The sequence below is a fragment of the Cynocephalus volans genome, chromosome 12, assembly GCF_027409185.1.
Source record: "Cynocephalus volans isolate mCynVol1 chromosome 12, mCynVol1.pri, whole genome shotgun sequence".
NCBI lineage: Eukaryota > Metazoa > Chordata > Mammalia > Dermoptera > Cynocephalidae > Cynocephalus > Cynocephalus volans.
In genome coordinates this window covers 68,138,736-68,158,595 of record NC_084471.1, presented here as the reverse complement: position 1 = coordinate 68,158,595, position 19,860 = coordinate 68,138,736, and the positions used below count along the sequence as shown (strand labels likewise).

General features: G+C 44.6%; 1 non-coding gene across 1 annotated transcript; it reads right to left on the bottom strand.

The window, feature by feature from the left end:
* Positions 1-16,292: 16,292 nt before the first annotated feature.
* Positions 16,293-16,366, bottom strand: TRNAI-AAU (transfer RNA isoleucine (anticodon AAU)). Its single transcript has one exon. It is a non-coding gene; the product is annotated as a tRNA-Ile (tRNA).
* Between the last annotated feature and the right edge of the window lie 3,494 nt (positions 16,367-19,860).

Genomic DNA, 19,860 nt, shown 5'->3' with positions numbered 1-19,860 from the left:
CAGCTTTGTCCTGATATCCTGGGGGACTCCAGGCTCTAATTTCTCTACCTACACAAAGAGGAGAAGGACCATCTGTGTGGCGAGGGCCCTCCCTGAGGGGTGATGGGTGCTATACTGCCAAAGCAGGGGTGAAGCTGGCCTTCCAAGAGGGAGGGCTACCCCTCCCTCCAAGCCTTCGTGGTACCAGGGCCTCAAGGACACTTGTCTCCACCTTCCTAGGGACCATCCTCCCTCAGCCTTCCCTCATGCCAGCCTTTGAAGAGGGTGCTCTGCCTCCTACATATCCTCAATTATGAACAGCCCAAGAGATGGCAGAGTCCTCAAGCCTAGCAGGCCCGGCCCTGGGGCTGGAGTGGGGCTGCACATCCTGAGTCCAGTCTCACAGGGCTGGGGCTCTTGCTAGCTGCGCAGTCGTCATTCTGGGTGGGCGACTCTTGGAACGAGCTGCTTCTACCAAGGCCACATCCAGTTTGCTAGAAATAGAGACAGAGGGCTTCTTGACTTTGCATATGATTTGCATAATGTCATAGACACAGTCTATTTTCAGGCAGTTTTCAGGTTAAAGTGTTGTCACTGCTGCCCTGTGGGTGTCATGTCTGGATGAGTCTCTGTTCTTTCTCACCCACCCACTCTTACTGACCTACATCCTCAACTGCAGGAGCAAATGGTGAGGTGGGGGGAGAGTGGGGCTGTCCAGGAGACACGGGGACAGGGCAAGAGGCACACTGGAATTACCTTCATTACCACCATCGCCAAAAGCAGATTCTGGTTGCTCAGTGGCAACTGATAGGCAGAAGGAAGGACGGGAAGTTAGGTGGGCCATCTTTCTACACAAACCTTTCCTACCTCTCCTATCAGGAGAACAGCCAGTTCCTGTACTCTCTTATTCAGTCTTCTGCCAGTTTGAAGAAAGATGTCTAGATAGATAAACCTGTTCTTCTCAGCCATCCATGAAACCTTGCTTGGCCCAGATATTCCTCATGGGCATTTATTTTCAGCACTAAGATTTGATCTTTGCCTCCTGGGACATCTGACCCTCAGTCTGTCCCTCTCCTGGGAGATGCATATAAGATCAGAATTCTAGTCTGATGATCAGTATTTTTAAAGCACCTGGTCGTTCAGTGCTAGAACCCCCTTCTCCCCTTCCTTTAGAAGTCTGTGCCAAGCACCTAATTGTCTCAGACTTGGATGCCAGACACAGGCACCAGCCTCTGAGGGCCCAGAGGCAAACACACTAGAAGGGCCAGTTGCGATGACTGTCACTAAGTTGTCTGTGACTTCAGCAGGTCACTTGGCCTCTGCTCACCTGGAAAGGAGGGGATTGGTGGAGATTAGGGGCAGACAGTTCTCCTCATTTTATATCTTGAGCTGTTTGGTGACCTATCCTTGTTCACAGAAGGTCAGGGCTGGAGCCTGACAAGGGGCCCCATCCTGCAGACCCTCTGGCCTTGGAGCCTGTCTGGTGTGCTATCTTCTTGTGTAGATCAAAGCCTTCACCAGATGCCACAGCAAAGAGCCTGGGAGTCTTACTGGGTCCTGGGAATCATGAGGCCACTCCGTCAGGCTGCCCAGCAGCAATGCACTACCCAGAATTCCCAGTCCCCGAGTCCAGTCCCGACCTGCCTCATCCCCTCAGGCAGGCGTTTCCTGTTGATAAGAAGCTCAGTCACAAACACTGATAAAGAGATGAAAAAAGGAAATCAACAGGCATGGGTATAATGGGCATTTTGTTTGCCTTTTCTACCCCTCTTCCTTCTCCCAGCAGCACCCCCTGAAACTGCTTCCCAGAACTGAGGAGAAAACATGCCTCCCACCTCCACTATGGGCCCTATTTTATAGTTTCCAGGAATTTAGCCTGAAGACTTACATAGCCCTCAGAAGCGGGGCCTAGCTCGGCCTGGGCTGGGATAGGAGCCCAGAGGCTGGAAGCACTGGGTGCCATAAGGCCACCAAGCCCAGGAAAAATGGCAGTGGCAGCAAGAAGGACAGTTTGGCACAGGTTGCACCTACAGCCTCCCACCCCTGCAGAGGACTGGATCCAAGTCATGGTTAGGTGGTCAGATAGACTATAATTAGCAGATTTTCCATAATTTTAGTCTTGGGCACATTACTGGAAAATCTCATTAATTTTGACTGTACTAATTTGGAATCTATGAACCTTCAGGACAAGAAGCTAAACTGATGTTTAGAAAAATAAACAAGTTTTCAAGGTATGTCCTACTGCCCTTCTTGGGTTTGGATTTGTAAGCTCATCTTGACAAAGGCAGTTTTTCTAAAGTGCTTGGCCTGCTGTTAAGGTAAGCTGCCACCATGCGGGTGATGAGGTTTTGCCTGCCACTTGTGCTTCAAGTAGTCATTGCTCAGAGACAGAGGGCATTTTAAAGATTTCATATTCAGTAATTCTTTTTCCATCCTCCCCGGAGATGCAATTCCTTAATAAAACAGTTAGCCAAACATAAAGAAATGGAATAGATGGTTCTAAATGGCCAGTGTTAAAAGAAAACCAACAGCCATATACAATGTGGAGACTCTGTCCTGAATTCTTTTTTTTTTTTAAACAAAAGATGCCTGGTAAGGGTATTTTAACCCTTGACTCGGTGTTGTCAGCACCACGCTCTCCCAAGTGAGCCATGGGCTGGCCCTCTGTCCTGAATTCTTAACTGTTTCCAGTCCTGGTTACCACCTAGCCAGAGCCTTATCCTGGCTGCAGGCAGAGTAGTAAAGAGCAAAAAGTTTTATCCCAGTCAAAATTCTAGCTGTTTTTTTTTCAAAGTAACTCAACAAATTTATTCTAATTTTTATATGCAAGAATATAAATTCATGAAGAATCATGTCAATGCTTTTCTTATTTTAGGTTATTCTTTGAATAAGTTATGCATTCACATGATTCAAAAACAAACCTGTCAAAGGTAGACAGTGAAATGTCTCCCTCCCATCCTTATCTCCTATCTGCCCAGGTTCTTTGAGCCCCAAAGAAACCACTAATCTTAATTTCTTATGCTTCTGTCCTTCCAGAGCATCTTTATATGTACTCAAGTGAATGTGAATATGGAACCTTGTCTCCCTATCCCTTATACAAAAGTAGCAGATTACATACACTGTTCTGCACCTTACTTTTTTTACTTAATAATATACTTTAGAGAACTGTTCATATCAGGACATAGACAGCTTTCAGGTTCTTTTACACAACTGTATAGTATTCCACTGTCTGAATGTACCATAATTTTTGGAAACCAGTCCTCTATTTTTGGAAGTTTTGGTTTCCAATTTTTGCCGTTATAAACACTGCCACAATGAATAAACTTGTACATGCATCACTTTACTTCATTTAAGTATACCTGTAAGATAAATTCTAAAAAATAGAATTCCTGGGTCAAAGGATATGTGAATTTGGCCAAGTCAATTTTGAAGAAGTGTGGGAAACTTGTTCTAGCAGATAATAAGACATAAGAGTCACAGAATAGTAGAATAATACCAGACCAGTGGAGCATAATAAAGAACTCAGAAATAGATCCATATACACCTGGGAACTGACATGTGATAGAGGCTGCATCGAAAATTAGTGAAGATGATGGCGAAGAGATACAGGTTTTTTTGAGGGGGTTTTGAAAGTGTTCTGAAATTTATTGTGATAACGGTTATAAAATTCTGTGAATATACTAAAAGCCATTGAGTTATACACTTTAAGTCGGTGAATTGTAAGGTTTGTTAATTATATCTCAATAAAGCTGTTGAAATATTAGTGAAGAAAGTCTAGATTGTTTAGACAGTGCTGGGAACACTGGATCACTGTTTGGATAGAAAATGCAGTTGGGTCTCTACCTTACATCATTTACAAAGATGGATTCCAAATGGATTAAGGACCAAAATGTAAAAGGCAAAACTATAAGGCTAATAAAGGAAAGTATAAGAGAACATACTTGTGACCTTCGGTTGGGGAAAAGAAAGAAGACACTTGAAACTGTAAAACAAAAAAAATATGGATATGACTATATCAGTTCACTCTTCACCTATATACAATAAATAAATTTAACATTAAAAATTAATCAAATTAATTGCTAGATGGTAGGCTGGAAGGAGATATTTACAATTCCTAAAACTTTTGAGCCATTAATATCTACAATATATAATAATATAAGAAACTACTGCAAATCAATAAGACCCAATAGAAAACTGGAGAAAAGAAGTGAAGAGTTAATTTGTAAAAGAGGAAGACCAGATGTCTAAGAAAGGAATGTACAAGCTCACTAATATTCAGAGAAATGTACATTTATTTTTTTTAAATTTTTTTTATTTTTTAAAAAGATGACTGGTAAGGGGATCTTAACCCTTGACTTGGTGTTGTGAGCACCACGCTTACCCAGTGAGCAAACCGGCCATCCCTATATAGGGATCCGAACCCGTGGCCTTGGTGTTATCAGCACTGCACCCTCCCAAGTGAGCCATGGGCCGGGCCTGAGAAATGTACATTTAAATGACATACCAACTAGCATCCATCAAAATGGCAAAATTAGAAAAGTGAGTAATGCCAAGTACTGACAAGGGTATGGGGAAATAGGAACTCTTGTGCAGCTCTTGTAGAAGTATAAACTGGTATAGACTTTTTAGCATTACTGTATTTAGTGAAAGTGGGTGTGCCTAAGCCATTTGACCTCATGGATTCCTGTGTATATATCTCAGAGAAATTCTCGTACAAGTCCATAGGTGACGTGCATGAGGGAGTTCGACACACTGTTGCTTGTGGTAGCAGGGAGTTGGAGCCAACCTTGGTGTCCGTCCCAGGGGGAATAGATAAGTAAAATGTGGATGAATCTTTTAGAATATGATGTCATCCATTGGAAGCAACGAACCAGGTAGATATATAGCAACATGGATAGATCTTAAAAATACAGAATTGATTGGCAAAAAAGAGAATGAAGTTTATAGCACAATGACTTTTATGTAAGTTTAGAATGAATACATATTCAAAACAATATCACATCCTTAACAAAGACATGCACATATTTAAAGACATGGAGCAGGCTCACAAGAGTGCCTGTGGGGTGAGGGGTGCAAGATAGATGGAGGTTGAAAGGGGGATTGGAGAAAGAGCTGGAAAATGAAATCCAAGAGAGGCCTTGCTGCTTTGCACGGGGTGAGGATGATAACGTGCTAACGTGTGATTAACCTGGGACCCACAGATGGCAAAACAACAAAAAAGACCAACAATCGCAGAGGTGAGTCCTGACTCAGCCACTCATGAGCTTGTGATCCTGGGCACGAAACAAAACAGAACCTCCAGGGACTCAGTTTCTTCATTGTTATTTATTTATTTACTTAGTTACTTTGGTGGCTGGCCAGTTCGGGAATCCAAACTCCTCAGTTTGGTTTTTTCAGCACCATGCTCTAACCAGTTTCCTCAGCTTTAAATGGGGATAATACATAAGGTGGTTGTGAGGAATCGTGATCACATTGGGCAAAGGGCCTGGCCAGACTTGTTGTTCAATAAATGATGGTAATAATACCAATGACGATATGCTATCCTTCACAGTGCTTGTGGCTTCAGTTCTGCAGAGCTGCAGTCCAGCGTGGTGTCAACACCTCCTGCTTTGCTCCCCAGCCCCGGCTCTCTTATCTTCCTGGCCTCCCCATCTGGGCAGCAGCTAATAAGGAGACATTTGCAAGACAAGTTGAAAGCCTACAATTACATGTATGTATATGTATATTTCTACATTTAATTTATTTATTTCAATTAGGAAAAAGCTCCTCATCCTCTCCTCTCTGGCTGCCCCCTTTGGATCAATACTTAGTTAGGTCTTTTGAGAAATTAAATTTATATTCATGTCCCACTGTTTCCTTAGAAACAATCTCTTGCAATCAGATCTGCTCTCTGGTGGAAATGGCCTTTGGAAAGCGTGTGCAGCCCACAGTTGCATAGTCTTACCTTTGCCAGAAACAGTTTTCTGCTGTAGCCGATATCTTTTCCAGAAAAAAAAAAAAAATTAACTACATTTAAGCAGACTTAACAAGGCCTTAAAATAGTTATAAAGTGGTTTCACCCATCGAGGGGAATACTTAAAATACTAAAGTACTGTTTTTAAGCATAGTCAAGTACTTCAGAAACACTCATTTACATTGCAAACAATTTCTATGCTAATTACAAATGACTCTTTCCCAACCACTAGGTAATATTTTGTGTTACTGTATGTACCTGAAATGAATAAAATTACTTCTCTTTCTTCTCTTTTCTTTTTAAACCAATATTCACTCGTTCAAATTGGCCTTTCCACAATTCTTCAGGTTTACACTTTTATTGTATTTCAGGATTTGAGAATTTGATTCCATAATACTGAGGTAAAAACACAAAAACAGATTTATCACACTTCTTTAAATAAGGTTGTGACTCTCAGATCCTCCAATAAGTCTCTTTTAAACTTTCTATACTTTGACAACTGAACTCCCCCTGCCCACTGATTTCGCTTCTTATTAGTAGAGAAAATGGAAGTCCTAGGATGCCATCAACTGTGAACACCAAACCTATAAACTTACCTGCATCTCCATCTCTCCTTCCTCCTCCCTGTCAGGTCCCCCTTTTAGGTTCCTCACGCTTCTGAATAAACACTCCACTAACCCTTCTCTTCCTTTTGGGTCCTTCCCACCAGGGTGTAAACTTGCTGCAAACAGAAACCCTCAAACCCACACCCCCTCCAACCACCTTGATCTCGCTCCCCTCTCCCCCGGCTTCATGGTCATGTCTATTGGGAAAGTCTGCTTCCTTGTCTCCCACTCACTCCTCAGCCCACTACCTTCTGGCTTTGCCATGGAAACTGATCTCTTAGAGGTTACCACTGGCCTCCTTGTTGCTAAATCCTGTGGCCCCTTCTCAGTCCTTCCTTATTTAACTGATCTCTCAGCAACATTTGGCACTGCCGACCTCTCCCCTTTCCTACCACCTCTTGGCCTTCCTGTCACATGGCTGGTCTCCCTCCTCCAGCTCCTTCTCCGACTTCTTGGCAGGCTTCTCTTCTCTGCCTCTCCCTTAAATGCTGGTGTTCTAGGGTTCTGGCCCAGGTCCTCTTCTCCCACTACACACACCCCCTGGGTGAGCTCATCGCACCTTGGCTTTGATGCTCAATGATGCCTTTCAAATCCTTGACTTAATCCTGAGCTCCAGACCTCAAGACCCAGCTCCATCTGGATGGCTCCTTGGATTGTTGCCATGCACCTCAAACACCTCATGTCTGAAACAGAGCTCCCCAAACCTGCTTTATCCCCGATATTCAGGGAATGGTATTACTAGCCAAACATACACATGAGATTCCTCCATGACTCCCTTCTCCCTATTACCAGCGGCCCCCCACCCCCAATCAATCAACTGAACACAAAGTCTGATCCATCCTAACTCCCAGTGATCTCTCAACTCCACACACCTCTCTCTGTCCCCACCCAGATCCCAGCCACCAGCACTCTCACCTTGGTTAGTGGGACTTCCTCCAGGTCTCCTGCATCTGCCCTGACCCCTCCAGTCCATCCTTCACACTGCAACTGGAGAAGTCCCTCTAAAACACAAATTGTTATTCCATAATGCTCTCTGCTGAATGTCACCGCTCTCAGGTTAAAATCCAGACTCCTTGTTCACAGGCCTTTATTGCTTGACCTGAGCTGGCCCACGTCTCTGGCCATGTCTCCCCCACAGCCCTCTCCCCCTTTGTGTTCCAGCCCCATTGAACTTCCTCCTTTCAGCTCCTTAGACCCCTGGTTTCTTTCTGCCTCCAGGCCTTTGCACATACTGTCCCATCTGTGTGGGACGCTTAGCCTGGCTGACTTGCATTTATCAGTAAATGTGTCGGTGGTGTGATGGAGTGGGCTTTGGAAAGAGGAAGACGTGGGTTTGAATTCCAGCTCTGTCCTTTCCAAGCTGTAGAACCTTAAGCCTGTCAACCAACTTCTCTGAGCCTGAGTCCTCATCTGTAGAAAGAGGCATAATAACACCTACGACATCTAAGGTACATTGATTTTTCTTTTCAGTCACCTGACCCACCTCCACCCATTTACTCTCAACGGAACTGCCCCTTCTTCCCTAATCATATGGGGACGGTGGTGTTTCCCAGCAGCCATGTTTGTAACCATGATGCAGCCCACTCCCCATGGATATTGGGCCAGAAGTTGGCACCTGACCCAAGCTGGACCATCAGTCCCTACCTCCCAAATTAAAGACTGGAACCTAAAGAGAGTCACACTGGACTCCTTTTCCCATGTAGCTAGACTGACTATAGACCCAATGGCTGTCAGTAGCTGTGTGTTCCCATGTGGCCGGGAAGCAGAGAAAGCTGGTCTGCATAACAGTAGATGGAAGCAGATACATGGATGAAGCAAAGGCCTGGAGAAGAGAGGGTGGCAACAGAGAAAGGGTCTTGTACATTTGACATCCTGGTTCCAGTGACTGACTGAGACCAGCTGCACTGAGCCTGTGAGAAACCGGCACCCTTAAACTGAAAAAGAAAAAAAAATTTCTCCTTAAATAGCTAGATTAGAGTTCTATTACTTGAAACCAACAACGTACTAAGTAATTTACCTAACTTGTAAAAAAGTTATTGTGAAAATTAGAAATGCGGTATGTACTTGTATAGGAGATATTCAATAAATAAAAATGGTATTATAAATACACAATCAATGGATGAATGAGGAGAGAACTCAGGAAGGGACGATGGAAATCTCTGCACTTGTTTCTCTGCAACAGTCACAGAAATAGGGCCAATCTTAGCACTGTATTATCCCATGAATATAAATTTTTTTTTTTAATTGAAAAGGCAAAGTATCAAACTTTGGTAATTTTGAAAAACAAGGAAAAAAGTACACATAAACTCACCCCACCAAATTGAAGCAAATATTTTCGTTACATACATACTTTACATACTTATAAACATAGTGTACATTCTGTTTTGTGTCTGGTATTTTTCACTTAACATATCATAAACATTTTAATATTTCTACACAGACTTTATAATCATTTTAACGGTTGTATAATATTTAATACAGAGTATTATGTAATTTATTAAGCCATTCTCTATGTGCTTAACAGATGTGCTTTCTGTTTTTTTCTGTCATGAATCATGCTGCTATGCATATCTTTGTGGATAAGGGAACTTTAAATTAGTTTTTATTGATTGTTTTAGTTACAAAAGTAATATATAGTCATCTTTGAAAATGTTGATGATATGATCAAGAAGAAAATATTTGTAATTTCACCACCCAGAGGGAACTCTTGTAAACATTTTGCTATATATCCTTCCAGATCTTTTTTATGCATTTTTTTTACAAATATTAGATTATATCACACATATTTTATAACCTTTTTTTCCCACCTTAACTGTATATCATAAACATTTTTTCATGTCATTAAATACTTTTCTATAACCCTTTGTATGGATGTAACTTACATGAACAATTCTCCATTTTTCAACATTTGTTTCCTGTATTTTACTATTTCAGGTGAAACTGTGATGACATTCCCAAGTCGAATTTTTATGCACATGTCTGTGTACAGTATTTCCTTAGGAAGAATTCTTGCAACTGGAATTGTAGGGTCAAGAAGCATACGATATCCTTGGGATAATTTCTGGGAGTGGAATTATGAGGTCCTAGTTGATGAAATTCTTTAAGGCTTTTGTTGTGCTGCTGTTCTGCTCTTTAAAATTATAAAAAAGGCTGCCTTAATTTTCAGTAGTGGAACTTCAGCTGTGGAGGAGAGGAGAGTGGCTTTTTGTCCTCCCAGAATCACTTCCCAAGGAGAGACAGAGGGAATGCACTGGGTTATCAGGACCAACTCTTGGCCCTCTTCCTCCTTCCCCACACCCCTGCAAGGCAAGCTCCCCTGTGATCCCAGGCATTTCTGGGTAATGGCAAAGATCAAACGACTTAGGTTCCAGGTGTTGGTTCCACATTTTACTGGTTAAATGACTCAGGAAATCACTTCGGTGCTCTGAGACCTCAGTTTCCCCACCTGTTAAGTGAAGCTAATTGTACCTACCCTGGAGATGCATCATTTGTCTTGAAGGTCGAGGAGTAATAAATCAATTAAAGCCCTATTCTAAGCCATGCATTTGTTCAGTGTCACACGGAAACAATGGTGTTCAGTACTGGGCTCTGTTTTTGAAAAGATGATAGAGAAATGGTGGCAGAGACTGTGGATCATGGGATTTTACCGACCCAGCCAGCAGCTTCATTTGGGGGCCCACTGAGCACTTAGCGGCAGGTGGGGTGAGGGCGGGAATGGGCCTCCATAGATAGACTCCCTCGCTGGCCCCTCACTGTCTGGCTCTATTTTGGGGCATTAAAATAGTGGCTAGCCACTATTGTAGTGGCTGCAATAGCAATGGTGGGATTCTTTGGCCCTAATCCACAACCCCTTTCTCCCCCAAACCCAGGTGGCCTCTGTAGGTTCCCATGACAACAGCAAGCCTGGGAAGGACCAGCCTGGGGAAAACCAGATTTTACTGTAAAAAAAACTAACCAGAAGCCACAGGCAGGGCAAGCTGAAACAGCGGCTCTGCAGTGGGGCTGGGTCCTGGGACAAGGACCACACAGGTGTGAGCACCAGCTCTACACTAGGTGCTGGCACGTTTTGAGCACCTACTATGGCCAGGTACCTTTAAGAGGGCTGTGTATATATTGACTCATCTGATCTTCATGACACACCTATGAGGTGAGGATACAGACATATGGGGAAGTTAGAAACTGGCAGTCTGACTTCAGCGCCCGCACTATTGACCTCTCGGAAGTTGTAACTCTCATTTCTACACCCTTTGGCAATTGAAAAAGGACAGTTTCATTCTGTTCTCACAAAAATTTTGCAAGGTTAAAAATTATTATTCCCAGGGGCTGACCACTAACTCAATTAGTTAGAGCTCAACCTTATAACACCAAGGTCATAGGTTAGGAAGCTTGAACAATTATATATATATATAATTCCCATATTACAGATGAGGAACACAAAGGTCAGAGAGGTCAAGTGATTATGCCCCAAATCACACAGTAGCAAGTAATAGAGCTGGGATTTGAACCCAGATCTGTCTGAACCCAAAGGTCATAGACTTTCCTCTACTAAGGTGCCTGCCAACAGGTTTGGGCCTTCATATCTTTCCATGGGTATATTTGCTCATAAGCCTGGGAGGAGGGTCATGGTTGCTTAGGATAGCGTTAGAGGTGTGAATGGGGCATGTTTCTGTGCCTTTAGTGCTGTGCCAACCCTTTTCCAGCACATACACACTCACACATGCACACGCACATGCAGGCATGCACATGCAGGCATGAACACAGGCCCTGGCAGGCTGACACTGCCCTTTTCCCAGCCAGGAATGGGCCCGTCTACTCACAACAGGCTTCCCAGGCAGGGGGGCCTGCCCACACCTGCTTGCCTCATCTGGGCGAGGCTGCCAAAAGACATATCTCCCCACCCCAACTTATTTTGTGTAACCAGGCTGGGGCTTCCCAAAGAGGGGAGAAACTTTCAGAGGTCTGTGAGGTTGTGAGGCCACTGGAACTTTTTTAAAAAATATCTTTTCTTTTTGGGGGGCAGCTACCTGGTACAGGGATCTGAACCCTTGACCTTGGTGTTATCAGCACCGTGCTGTAACTGAGTGAGCTAACCAGCCAGCGTGTTTTTTTTTATTTCTAAACAGAGTGGGGAGCCTACACATCAGAGCCAGGAGCCTAGGCTGCTTAGAGTAGGGAAGGCTCTGTGGTCCCTAATTGTTTCCTATCATTTTCCCTATTGTTCTTACAGTGTTTGGTTTTTACTTAACATATTTCATTACCTGTCCCCTGATGTGATTATTTTCTGGATGGTGGCCTTTGATTTTTAAAAGTCCCCCATTCCTGTGGCAAGTGCAGTGGCCCTCTGTCTAACTACGTCTTTCTATCTTATCTTTAACAGACTATTCTATATTTTCAGCTGGGAGCTACCTCTAAGGTCCTGGAGTAAAATCATGACATTTGCATTGGCAGATATTGATCCTATGGCTTCCCTCTCAAAGGCAGGGTATACATGGGCAACTAATGACACGTTTAGACTCACCCCTTCCCACCTCTACAAAGTTAAGGGAGGCAACAGAAGCCTCAAGTCCTGCCAAGTTCCCTTTTAAATGGTGGGCTGGATAAGTGGCAGACCCCTGAGGGCCTGTCTCAAAACAGAAAGCTTCTTTACAATTGGACACCAGAAGCAGAGTTAAGGTTCTCTCTCAATTCCATCAGTCTGACCATCTGCCTCCAGTTAGCTACCCTACAAGTACCTGCGTAACATCCTTGGGGAGAATTTGGAAACCATCCTAAGAGGATTGGACACCCCAGCTTTCTCCAGCCTCTGGCAGACCCTGCCATGCCTACACCTAAACCCCATTTCTCTTTCAGCCAAACTGCAAAGGACTGGAGTAGCACACTGAGCACACTACAGCTGGCTCCCAGTTTCCCACTTGTATAGAAACTAGCCTTGAAGACTTTCTTTGGAGGACCCACACATCCATCCACAGGATGGCCTGGGCTCCAGAGTGGATATGCAGAAGGAGGAGAGAGGCTACAGACTCAGGGAGAAGGAAGGCAAGAAGGTGAGGAGGTGGGTGGGGGCTGGTGGGAGAGAGAGCAGGGAGGTCAGGGTGGGGGATCATGGCCAAAACATGTCAGTACCGTGTTGTCTGTATTTCCTATCTTGCAGGGGAAAAGGGGAAGGGAGAGGATATCCCTGCTGTCTTGATTACCGAGCACCTGTGCACGCCCCCAGCCCCCTCTAACCTGGCCCAGGCAGGCGGTGAGCATTTACTAAGTGCACACTAGAGCTGGTGGTTATGTTGATGCGATGACGGCACAGTACTCGGTCTGTAAAGTCCAGACTTCTGTCTCTCCCACCCCCTGGGAATTTCATAAATAAATCTCTGGACCCGTTCCAAGAAGAATTTCAAGGCTTCTCTGCATGTGTGTGTTTCCAGAAACGCAACAATTTTACATGATGCCTGGTGTGCAAACTCCTAAGCAACTTGTGGAGAGGAATGAGGACTGGGCATGGCAAACAGGAGGTAGATGGACCGGGTTGGGCTGGGCCGGAGCGGGCCAGAAAACCAGCCGTGAAGAGCATTGGTTTGAGCTGAGGCTCTGCAGCTGGTGGCTGCTAACCTGGCTCAGCAGACGCCCAGTCTGCCCCAGGCTCAGATTGCCCAGCCTGCCCTCCCCCATCCTGGGGCTTTGGCAGGATTCTCCACCAGGTTTTTGCAAAGTGCTGGGGTCTTAAAATAGCATAAAGGCGCATGCACGCACACACACACGTACAGACTATGGTGTCAATTTCTGTACCACAAAAGGAAGATCAAAAAGGAGGGAGAGTGGAGGGAAGAGTGAGGACTCCAGGGCATCTTCCAGAGGAGACAGCAGTGAGAAGCCAGGCAGGAAGCAGGGGTGGGCGCGTGGTGTGAGGAAGCACATGGAGGAACGGGGAGGAGCAAACAAGATAGAGCCTGTGTCTGGGTGTGTGTGACAGTGTGACAAGGCGAAGAGTCATGTCCAGAGTGTGTATGTGTAGCTGGGGTCATGAAACCAAAGCCTGTCTTGGTGTGACCCATTTGTTTTGGGTTTTTTTTTTTGGTGGCTGGCCAGTGTTATCAGCACCACGCTCTACCAGCTAGCTAACCAGCCAGCCCCTGGTGTGACCAATTTGGCTAGGGGAATCTGGATTTCCCTCCTGAATTGTGAATTCCTGGAGGACAAGAACTAAGAAATTTTAATCAATCCCAGGGCCTAGCTCAGTGCCTGGCATAAGACACTCAATACATGTTCCAAAGATAAATAAATGATGGACAGATACATGGATTTGCTAGAACATAAAATGGTACCAATAAGGACAGTCCAACTTCAAATAGCAAAATCAGAAATGGGTGCCCCAAAGCTAGAAGATTTGACCAATCAACAAGTATGTGCTGAACACAGAGGTAATTGGAAGCAATGGCTGCCATGGTAGGGTTTATGATCTGTCTGGCGAAGATGAGACGACTGCATGGAGGAGGGGGAAAGGCTTCCTGGAGGAGTCAGGCCCTGAGCTGGTGGAATTACTTGAGCTGGTGTTCTAGCCAGGGCTCATGGACTGCAAGGACAAACACACCCAAACCAATGCAAGTGAAGAGAGGATTTCCTAGGAAGTCAGATGGGAATCTCAGAGAACCCAGTGGTGAACACACAGCCAGATCTCATGGGATCTGAGAAGACACTGGCCTGAGTATGTGTTGGGGATAATTTGGCTGTTAGAGCAGGTGAGGCTGGAAGGTGTGTGTGTACTCAGACACACCCACAGGCACACCTTGGTAAACTCTCACGCTCCCTTTCCCTCTCTCTGTGGGTCTCTGGTCTCTCCTTCTCCTGTGCTTTTGCTCCACTCTCCCACCCTGGCTCACCCTGGTCCAGGTGGCTTCCAGGCAGTAGTCTCCAGAGCCTGCCACCATCTAAATACCTCAGTTTCTGAGCCTTCTTAGTTCAAACACTCATGAGAGAGGACTTGAATGGCTTAGTCAGCCAATTTATTGCTTTCTCGTGGTTCAGGTGTCCAACCCTGGTGCAATCATCTGTGGCCAAAGGGCAGACCATGCAAACTCCCCTAGGAGAAGCTGGTGTAGCTGATGGGAGCGATAGACTCTTGTGATCCAGGCAGAAGGAAAACTATAAGTGAGGAGTGTGTGTGGGGGTGGGGTGGGGGAGAGAAGCTAGGACAATAGAGGAGCTTTCTGGACTGGGGTTAGCTGGGTGACCTTGGGCAAGTTACTTGATTCCTCTGTGCCTAAGTTCCTCATCTCTACAAGGGGGTTAACAATATTACCTTTCTCACTGGGTTGCTGTGAAAATTAAATACATAATGTTCTAATGTATAAAATTCTTAGGAGAGTCAGTGTCTGGTCTCTGTGTTTTCATGTATAGGGGAAGTCAGTCTGATGGATGGTAAGTTCTTGTCAGGTAGAGGTCTTGATTGCCTGTTTTGGCTTTGTTCTGGACAAGTGACTTATCTTCTCTGGGCCTCAATTTCTTCGTCTGTAAAACAAGGGGGTCAGACTAAATAATTTCTAAAATTCCTTCTGGGTTTAGAACGCCATGCTCTTGGCTTGATGTTATAGGTAATAGAGAACTTGTATGTTCTGGAGAAGGCAGATGACAAAATGAGGGGTTTCTTGGAGCCCAGGTATGTCACGGTGTGCCTGGTGGACTGGAGGAAGGGTGGCTAGGGGTAGGGAGGTTGCACTGCTAGCAGCACCCGAGATGTGTAGTATGAGGTTCCGAACTGTGCTATTGCTGAGGGCATGGAGAAGGGGGTGGGGACAGTCTTCTCCCAACAGGCTAAAGCTGCAAGGTCCACAACAAAAGGAGAATGACTGGAAGAACGATCCTGTTTGGCCGCTGGGCAAGCCTGGATAGAAACTGAAGTATGAATCATCAAAGCTGAGGGCACAGGGCCTATTTACCAAGGAGGCCCTGGGGTAGAATGAGGTCAGTGTGAGGGTTAAAGGAAAGAAAGGAGGCTTGCCTCTAAAATAATGCAATAGCCTCTGGAGTAGAAGGTGATCGAGAAAAGCCTGGGAGGGTTTTCTTCAAGAACACCATGGCTCAGTACCATCCCATGGGACTGCTGAGCACAAACTGTGAGCTGCTGACCACATCAAGTCCCTGACACTGACTGGGGCCTTTGGGCTTCTCAAGCCCATAGCAGTCCCTAAAACCAGTCCCCCATCTTTAGCCACCAGACACATCACATTCAAGTTCTTCCCATTGCCTAACCCGCCCCTCCCACTTCTTCCCTCAATACCCCAGCTCATCTGTCCCTACACCAGCCCCTATGCCCGTACCCTCACCCCTTCAACCTCCAAAGTCCTCTCTTCTGTTCCCACCTTATGCTGCTGAGCATTTCCAGAGGAAACTGTACCATAAAAGAAGCTTGTTATAACCTCAACTTTATGTTCTGCAATCCTGGTTGGGCCCCAGTGCCATGTGACAATCCCTTTCTGCTTTTCTATGTCCCTGGATCCCACCACCATTCTCCACAATGACTTTTACAAATTCTCAGTGCTCTTCTCAAGCACATTCACCATCATATGCCACCCCACCCCCTGCACATATTGTATCTAAAGAGAGGGCCATGAATGCACCTTGACTGAGAACATCAAAATGATCCTTTATGCCAATAAACTTTCTCTTTGTTCACCTCCTTACTCCACTCCTGAGAAGGTAATATTTTCCTCCAGGCCAAGGCTGGTTCCTGTACCTCTCAATTTTTTTTGGTAGGGGGCAGCTGGCTGGTACAGGGATTGAACCCTGGATCTTGGTGTCATTGGCACCACGCTCTAACCAACTGAGCTAACCAGCCAGCCTCCTGCACCTCTGAATCTTGATCCTGTGCTACCCATCTACCCTGGATTCTGGCTCAATCACTTCCTCCTTCTTTCTGTGAATTTGAACTTCTCTTGGCTCCTTTATTGCAGTCTCAGCTGCAATCTCGCTCTTCTTGTAAAGCAACAAAACAAACACACCCTTGACCTTGTATATCCTTCTGCAATCCTCTTTTCTCTCTTTTTTTTTGGCCAGTCTGGAAATCTTTATTTTTAAATTAGACTATTTGGTCCATTTATATTTATTGTAATCATGGATATATTTGAATTTATTTTTACCACCTTATTTTGTTCTTTCTATTTATTCCACTTTACTATTGTCCTTTTTCTTGCTTTTCTCATCTCCTTTTGGATTTTTTTCTCATTCTATTTCTTTCATCCTCCTAACTTGGAAGTTACACACTTTGTTTCTCTTCTATTAATAAACACCTAACAATTAGTAAAGTATGCATGAATTCATATGTAACATATATGTTTTTATCTAGCCTTCATTTTTTAAAGAAATTTTCTATGAGTATATAATTCTAAGTTGACTGTTATTTTTCTCTTAGCTATATTTGGTAATGTCTTTTTTAATTTTTGACTATGTAGATTGTATTTCTTGGAATTTTGTCTGTGGGAACTCCTTGTACCTGAGTTGAAGGTGGGTTCCTCTAGAGATATTTTCTCTTCTTTATTTATGGCACTACCAGGAAGTACTACCTGCCCAGGACCTCTTGGATCTAAATAGTGCGTAGTTTTTATACCATCCAGATAGGGAGAATTTGGAATGAAATTAAATCTTGGAGGCCAGCTTGCAGTTATGAATTCTCAGGGAAGATTTTCCTCCATTCTCATTTAGAGCCAAAGTTCAAGTCAGGAAATTTTCATTGTAGTCCCTTGGAGGAGTAAATTATTTCCACCTCATCCTCAGATTAAGTGTAGTACCTTTCACAGGTTACAGCTTTGTGCAGAGGGTCTCTTATTAGACTCCCCACTTTGTACAGGCCTGAACTTTGTCTCCTGTCCTCTGTATCCTGCTCATCTGCAAATTCAAAGTTCAGGTTCACCTGGTATGCAAATACTCTTAAAGGTAAAAGCCAACTTTGGTGATCTGCTTTCCTCTCTTTGTTCCTTAGTTTTGACTTGTCTTCTTCACTTTCTTGCTAGTTTACTGAGCATTTTAATTTATTTTCAGCAGAAAGTTTCCTTGACAAACCTGGTGTAACATTCTGAAGGAAATCCAAATCTCCCCTTCACATCACAGCTAAGTTCTTTCAAATAATATACGACACTCAGTCTTTTCAAGCCTTTACCTCCCATTCACTGGTAGTCCCTTGGAAGTTAGGCCTTCACCCCATCCTTCACTGAATCTACTCAGGCAAATGTCACCAATGGGATTCAAGTTATCAAATTCAAGATATTCTTGTTCCTCATCTTACTTGACCTCTTCTCCATATTAGACACTACAGACCTCTTGAAAACCTCTCCTGCCTTGGCTTCCATGATTCTGTTCTCTCTTACTTCTGGGACTATTCCTTCTCTGTCTCCTCTTTCCTGCCAGTGTTGCTGTACTACCAGAATTCTCACTCTCCCTTGAGCTGTTTGAACAACTTTAATTTGCAGCTGACTTCCAAATCCACGTCTCTGTGGCTCCAGGTACCTACAGAAGGCCCTTCAAATTCAGTATGCCTGACGGGGAACTCATTTTCTTTTTTCCAAACCTGCTCTTCATATTCTGCTGAATGGAGCCACCAGGTAGCCAGTCACCCAAGTCAGATTATCCTGGAATCATATGGGGCCACGCCCTTTCTTCACCTCCTGTATCCAATCAATCTTGTCATTTTTACTTCTTTAAAATCTCTTGAATCAACTTCTCTTTTCCACCTCCATTGCTGCTGTCTGGGGTCAGGTCCTCCTCCTATCTTGTCTGGGCTACTGGAATTGCCTCTTCTTTGGTTTTCTTACCACCAGTGTTGCCTTCCTCCAACCATCCTCTGTACAAAGTTCAAGTTCCCTTGGTTCAGCAAAGTGGTCTTACTAAAACACAAATATGATCGCTCTATCCCCCTGCTTAGAAACCTTCAATTATACCAGAGAAATGTATACTTCCAAGTGTACTTCCACATGTGCCTATGTCTCCAACATTACCTCTTGGGTCCACCACCAGCCCCCTTCAACAGCAACCCCCTGGATGCACTGCCATGCTGCCCACAGTGCCCCTAAATGCCGGGCAAAACAATCTCCTGCTATCCCCTGCCCTGGCCCACACAGGTCTGTCTAGGGAGCATTCTTTGATTTTCCAAGAATCAGCTGTAGTATGACCTCTTTATGAAACCTTTACCAACTCCTCTGCTTGTCCCTGCAGAGTTGAATCATCCATGCCCTCTGAGTGCCCCTATTGACACTTTACAGGCTTGCGCCATAGCATATATAACTTGTTTTTTCATGTTTGTCTCTATCAGATTTTAAGTTCCATGAAGACCAGGACCATGACTTATCCATGTCTACGTGTTATGCCTGGTGTACTGTAGGTGCTCAGTAAATGCTTGTGGAATGGATGAATGAACATGATGCCTTCTTGGGATTAATGATCCTGCTGGTCACCAAGGCAAACCATGCTGAATCCCCTAGGTAGCAGTGTCTTGGTGCATTGTGACCAACATGGCAGCTGCAACACTGGGTGGTGTAATCATTGGAGACTGGGGAGTAAGACTTTTTCCTGAGGAAGTGACTCCTGGTAGCTCTGGGGAATCTCATGACAAAGGGACAGAGCAGAGAGGATAAGAAATTCATAGATCATGGTGTGGGTCCAGCCCTAAGATTAAGGAAGCTTATAAAAATGGATGCTTTGCTGAGGCTTTCAGGGATTGTGAGGTGAGCTAGGAGGACGCATCCTTGGGCCAGGCTGTGGGAAGCAGCAAAACAGCACAGGTATGGATTGGGCAGTCTATCTCCTTGCAGCTCTGGACCTAAATGGGAAGATAGATGCATCACCTAGGAAAGCTCTGACTTGAAAAGATGTCCCAAACTCATGAACAGGGTGCCCCATCAAGTCTCTTTTCTCAACTGCAGCTGGGTCCCTAAGACCCGTCCCTGGAAGAGCATGAGATGCTGCGGTGTTGAAGAAAGCATAGGACCAGTAGGCAGGGGCTTTAACAATTAATTATGTGCAAGAAGTTGCTTCCCTTCTCTAGGTCTCAGTTATCTCATCCATAAATTGGGCACACTCTGACATGCCTTAGCCACTTCACAGGATGGCAGTGAAGGCCAAATTGTAATAATAACAGTAACTATTCTTTTTATATGGCTTCCTATGTGTAAGAGACTATGCTAAGTGCTTTACACACAATATCTTAATCCTCTCAAGTCTCTATGAAATAGAACTATTATTAGCTCCACTTTAGGTTTAGAGAGGTAAAATATCTTGCTCAAAGTCAAATGCTATCAAGTGAGCTGACAGAGGTGGCATTTGGGCTGAGGATCCAGCATT